This window comes from Phaethon lepturus, unplaced genomic scaffold (assembly GCF_000687285.1).
Source record: "Phaethon lepturus isolate BGI_N335 unplaced genomic scaffold, ASM68728v1 scaffold50196, whole genome shotgun sequence".
NCBI classification, from domain to species: Eukaryota; Metazoa; Chordata; class Aves; order Phaethontiformes; family Phaethontidae; genus Phaethon; species Phaethon lepturus.
In genome coordinates this window covers 45,338-51,682 of record NW_010545077.1, presented here as the reverse complement: position 1 = coordinate 51,682, position 6,345 = coordinate 45,338, and positions in this window count along the sequence as shown.

The following is a 6,345-nucleotide window of genomic DNA, read 5'->3' as shown; positions in this document are numbered from 1 at the left end:
AAACCACACCAAAACTGCGCACCCTCGTTTTTATGAAACACACCTTCCACTTCTCCCTTTTAAAAATTTTCCCTCATTAAATAACAGAACTCAAAGAGGGAAAGGAAGGAGAAAGGGGAGGAAAAAAAAGAACATCCTAAATGCAAACGCCGCTATTTTAACAAAGGAGGAAGCCAGGCTCTCGCTCCCACACGGGGCTTTGTGGTCACTGGTCGCTGCCAGCCAGCTTGTACCACCGGCTAACGCTCGCTGTCGGCCAGAAACAAGGAGCGCTGCAGAAAAATAGGTACCACGCGGAGCCTTCGGGGTTTTTTAGTGATGCTACAACGGCCTGCAGGAAAGGAGAGCATCCCCGCTGAACTCGGTAACTCTGCGTCAGCTCACGCCGCCGGAGCGCGGCACAGCTCCGGTCCAGCAGCCCCCTCCCGCCTGCGACGTGCCAGGGCGCGGTCCCGGCCGTGGCATCAGCCTCTCCCCCAACACGGAGCTGGCACTTCTCCTGCCGCTCTCGGGAAGAGCCTCGTGGGCACCAAGCACGCGGGAGAGAAAATCACGAGCAAAACACAGCCCCCCGTGCCGCAGGGACGGGCACCGGTGTGGAAGTCAGTGCTGCCCTTGTGAACAAAGCACCGCGAGCAGAACACCCCAGCCCGAACCGAACACCCAGCCCCAATCCTCAGTAAGTCTCCGCAGCCGAGCTGAAAGCAGCCTCTTTCTCCATTATGCTCAATTTTTTTTTTTTTTTTTATTTCTTAAAGCACTTTCTAATATCAGATGGCAATTTGCAGTTAAATCAAAGCCTTATCAATAAGGATAAGGGTTATCCTTATTGATAATAAAATCCAAAGCATCAAGAATCGAGACTGATCGTCATCAAGAACTGACTCATCATCACTCAAAGCTGACTTTTAAAACTAAACCAAACTTTATTACTGTTTACACTTACTTGTAACTTGGGCATTGGATTAATTTTTGGACAAACAGTCCTTTATTTTAAATAAAATCAAAATGCGGTTCACTTTGTATAGCCCACTGATACCAACAGTAGTTTTGTCTGAATAACTCTTGAATGAAAATTAGTTATTGAGGCAAACAGCACATGTGCTTAATGATCACTGAACTATAAAAATATTATTTTAAAATACTATATTGTTGTAGCGTACAGGAGGAAGAAACCAAGCTTTTATGGCAAGACTTCTCCTTAATTCCACCAACACTTTAGGAAAGCAACCTCACCCCTTCAGCAGAAGTATTACATCTGTACCAGGGAAAACACGAAGGCAATACCGAAACGACGCGTGCAAGTGCTGCGGACGTAAACTCAGCACTAGCCCTGCAGTATCGTTACCCTGAGGGTGCTTAATGGCTACCTTTGCAGGGGTGAAATATCAGCGAAAGGACACTGCGGCGATACCCGTGAAGGGTCGACTTCAGCAGACTTGGCAGAGCTGAGCGGTAGCGTAGGAGAGGATTTACGTCTCCTCCTCGACGTCTCCTTTTCGCTGTCAAAGAGCAGAGGTGCAAATGCTGCGAGATCGGCATCGCGCTCGCCACCCACTGAAAGAGCGCTTCACGCTTTGCAGGTCTTTCGGAGACCTGGCCTACCTCAAGACGTGATTTCTTCTACCGACCCTACACAAACACCACGTCTCCGGAAAACCTCACACCAGAGGAAGGAATCCACTTTCCCAAAGCCACTTTTCTGCCATCCTGAGAGCCCCACCGAGCCGCTGCGGCGAGAGCCAACGCCGACTTCTCTCCCGAGGCTTCTGACGCAAGTTTCCGACGTGCTCAGCCCGTCCCACGGGTTATTGTGTACGTTATTGCGCGTACTCACGTCCCCCGGTGCCCGTTTCAGACACCGCATGCGACAGGGGAGGATGGTCCAGCACAAAAGCGTGGTGCAACCCTCCACAGACCTCTGCTCACCTCCATACGGACCACGAGGGCGGCAATTAAAGATACTAAATTATTTTTTCCAAAAATCTTCTATTTCTAGGCTTTTTTTATTATTCTCCCCTGAGGAGCAAGTTCACAATAATGAGCTGCATAGAAGAACGACGACAACAAATATATTTGCCAATTGTACACGGTAATAAACTCATGGAAGGAAGTTTATAACCAGTAGACTGAGACATCATTGACAGCCAGATCTCGGTATGATTTTAAAAATCTCTCGGGACAGGCCTCCTGTAACACTAGTAAGTAGCAGATAGCTACCTCATCTTTTGAAAGAAGGCATTTTTCTCTTCAAATTTTGGAATTTATGGTTGATGTATTTGGATTTTTTCTCTGATGGATTTTGAGCACGTGCGATCACAACGCAGGAAAATACATATAATTTTCAGAGAAGCAATAATGACAGCTTACGTGAACTTCCTGCACTGTGATGACTTCTTCGCTTGCCATGAGAACGCACTTCCCAAACTAACGTTCATAATGTTAAATTCAATGTTAATAAGTGTTTTAAATGGCGATAGTTTATGCAAATCTAAGAAGTGTTTTGCCTAGACCAGAGCTGGTAGGGTTGTTTTACCTCTCAAACTCTTAACCCTCTACATTAGTCGTCTGCGATTCAACACAGCACGCGTGTCAAACTGCCCTAAAATGGTGCCTGGGTACCTATTCAGTTCCACAGGCTCTTTAATATTCTGCTAAATATTTTTTTTTAGCAGAGATGTTTTTTGTAGTTCATTTTCTGGGTTCTCCACTGTCAGTGCAGTGATCCGTTACTGCTCGTACGAATGATGGAGACAGAAAACTCAATTTAAATCGGGATTACAGTGCTGAGGAAATGTAAGCACAGCCATAGGAAAATAAGGCCGGAGAACAAATATAAAACTTGGAAGATCAGCCAACAGCAGCAGCATACACAAATAATGTCTTATCTATAGGACAACAGTGTCACATTTGGTTTTGTCTATGTTTTCTCATTGTGAAGGTCTCCCTCAAATGTTGATGACCCCATATATTCCCCTCTGATGCAAACTGGCAGAAGGCCACAGCTTTCAATAACTGCAGAACCAGCATCTTTTCAAGCATCTGTGAAGGAACTAGACCTACTGGTCTGGAAATGTGTCAGCGACCAACAATGCTTATTCTTGGTGATAATGAGGACAATTGGAGGCTCCGAGTGTTTTAATATCATGTGAGGCGAATCACTCAAAGAACATGGGGGAGGCAACTGGGTGAGGACATCTCTGTCATGATAGACAAAGTGCGAGGCAGCACACACCACCTTTGGGGACCACACAGATACTGCCCCAAAAGCATTTTCAGAGGCTTGAAGAATCTTGAAAATTCAAACACCATTTGGGTTTCTTGTACTTTAAGGGGAAAAAAATCTGAGAACTGGAAATGGGAGCATCTACCAAGGAGGCTAAATACCAGGAGAACGTGTTGATATGGGCAACTTACGGAAATCTGCCTTGAGCTCCAACTCAGAGGAAGCTTTATAATAATAATTTGCAAATGTTAGCAAATAAAGCACATTAAACATAAGCTGTGAGTGAAGAACATGAAGTTTCATCACTGAATCTGTAGCATTAATATGGTATGGCCAATGTTCCTCTGTTTAGTTCCCCAGCTTGCAAGAGAGTTTGGGCTGCAAACACTGAAGTTCAACAGCATCAGAGCCAAACGGTGCAATGAAAAGCTGAGTGAATAGCCAAAACAGTATGGGTTCAACCCAAAGCAGCAACATTTCACCACTCATAAAATCTCTCCAAGTTTGGGATGGCAGAGACAGGGAGTTTGAGTAGCAATGAATCTGAGATGGTCGGCTTGGATTCAGAAAACCATTAAATCAATGCGTAGCTGTAACAAGACAACACAAGGGAATGGAAACCCTTGGCTAAATGCAAGACGAGATTGAATGGAGCCACCGTCCCAACTCAGCCTCACAAGGGCGTCAGTACGTGTCCTCAACACACCGCTCCAGAGCCAGCTCGGTTAGTTGTGAAATGAGTTATTTAATTCAGTAACTTTGCATCAAAGCGCTAGAATGCAATACCACACACATTGGAAATTAAAAAAAAATTATGTCTGCCATTTGATAGAGAAACCTAATTTACAGTAATTATTCATGTCTGCAGAATACATATGACAAAACCGAGGAAAATTAAAAGTCCTATAAATAGCCTCACTAGAGAACAGCTGGTTAGATCCCATACAATAACCAAGTATTTATACCCATCCACATGTTTCTGCATCACCAAGAAGACGGCAACTGCAACCTTGAAATTCAGTTTAGATCCATGAAAAGTACAAAAGGAGAATGAGAGGAAATTGAAATGTCAGAGCAGCTGGACCTCAGGCTTCCCATTACCGCCCTAATGCCGAAAGCTGGGGCTAAAGGAAAAACCTTTAGGAATTTCAGTGTTCACTACCACTCAAGTGCTCGGCCTTTTTTTCATGGACATATTCTACACCTGCTACTACAATTTATTGCTTTGTCACAAGGTGAGGTGTAGTTGCAAATTGAAAAATGCCTTACCCAGTTTATGCATGGTGCTGAGCGGGCACGAAGCTTGGCACCTTCAGCTCCCACCCTCCCGGGAGACCTCCTCCAGCTCAGGGCTGCTCCCATGGCTCTTGTCCATGTGTGCACCCTGAGCATCTCACACAAAATTTAAATACATTGAGCAAAAACGCAGGCAACTGATCAACGCGGCATCTCACACGACACAGTAACAGTAAGCAAACAAAAAAGTGTCCTGCACTTCCTTAATAAAAAAACAAACCCCAAACATTTTTTATTGTGAAAAACCACAAAGAACTTGAACAAGAGACAGGGAGAAGCTGGACAAGGCATCGTGTCTCTCCAGTAAGGGCTGAAAGGCAACGGAAAGGGCAACCTGTTTCCCGGCGGCACGCGTTTCTGACAGTTACAGACGACGAACAGCAGCATCTCTGTGAAACACAGCAAATGCACACATAACGTACCAGGTCCAGGAAAAACAATTTCTGCCTTACCTTCCTCTACCTTCAGCTTGGGGATAAAATACTTTGGTTTTCTTCAAACCGGCATCCAAAAATGTTCCAAAGCCCGATGCAGGACGGTAACTGATGGATCAGAAGAGGAGGATGACTCCTATTACACCGCCTGCTGTCTAACTCTGGTCCACGTATATTTAAACATCAAACCAGCTGTAACCTTTGCAAGAAATTTTCTGCTTACTTCACCTGATCGTGTCAAATACATATACAAGAAAGGACTAGTTTATCCAAAGAACCTTTAATAAAAATAGGTAATTGTAAACATCCATCACAGGACAACTGGGATCAACAGCACCACATCGAGCTTCTGGCATAGAATGGTCCCCCAAAAGTTCACAGGAATCAACAGGGAAGATGTCTAGCGTGAAGCAAAATGGTGGACACTTCAACTAGTCAATGAAGTGAGATATTTTACATTAAAAAATGTGTGTTTAGATGTGTGTGCATGTATATGCATACGCATGTACAGTCACATAAATCTCTTATTCATACATCGTAAACGTATATATGCACTGCAAACTTTTTATAATTTTTCTCTGTAAAGGCACATACCACAGACATCCACGGTAAAGAAAAATAACTCTGTTAAGACAAAACCGAATTTACAAACATTTTTACATTCAGCATTTGTGATATCATCAAAGACATTGCAGTAATCATAAATGCCAGTTATGGAGACTGGCTTAAGAACTGACCTTTGCATTGAGCTTCCCACTGAAACTAAATTTTCTTAAAAACCAAACAATTGCTGCCCAACAAATCTTTTGTGGTTTTGCATGGGACTGATGGGAATTGATGTGTGCACTTGTGAAAATTACCCTCTCATTCCCAAGCTAAGACTCAGAGAAATGGTATTAAGGGCTTCTCCTTCTCATATTGGCACTGTAAGTTAACTTTCAGTAAGTAAATTCAACCTAACTTTCAAGAAGTAAAAATTACTGGCCACTGAAAATCTGTTTTCTCGTACTATCTAGAAACTTGACACCTCCGAATTTCTTCTTTCAGGAAAATTTGTGTTGCAAAGCCTTGCGGTATTGCTCTCAAGTCTGAGTGAAGGGATGGCATTCGGGGGCAGGTTAATCCCTGCGCAGTAGCACTTTATCTTAAATGGCGAAAACCTGGCTGCTGTGGATCCTGTAATGCTCTGGACAAGGTCTACTATGGAGAACATGGAGGGGTCACCTTTCCTAGCAGCTTTCTTTTGGCATCCTCCTGTAGCAGAAATACTGATTTGAACGAAGTCTGAATGGGGACCTTTGGGCATGGAGGCACCAGGAGAGCTGGCAGGAGGATATAGTGGCATCTGGACCAGGTCACCCCAATCCCACCATATCCACATGCAGCTAC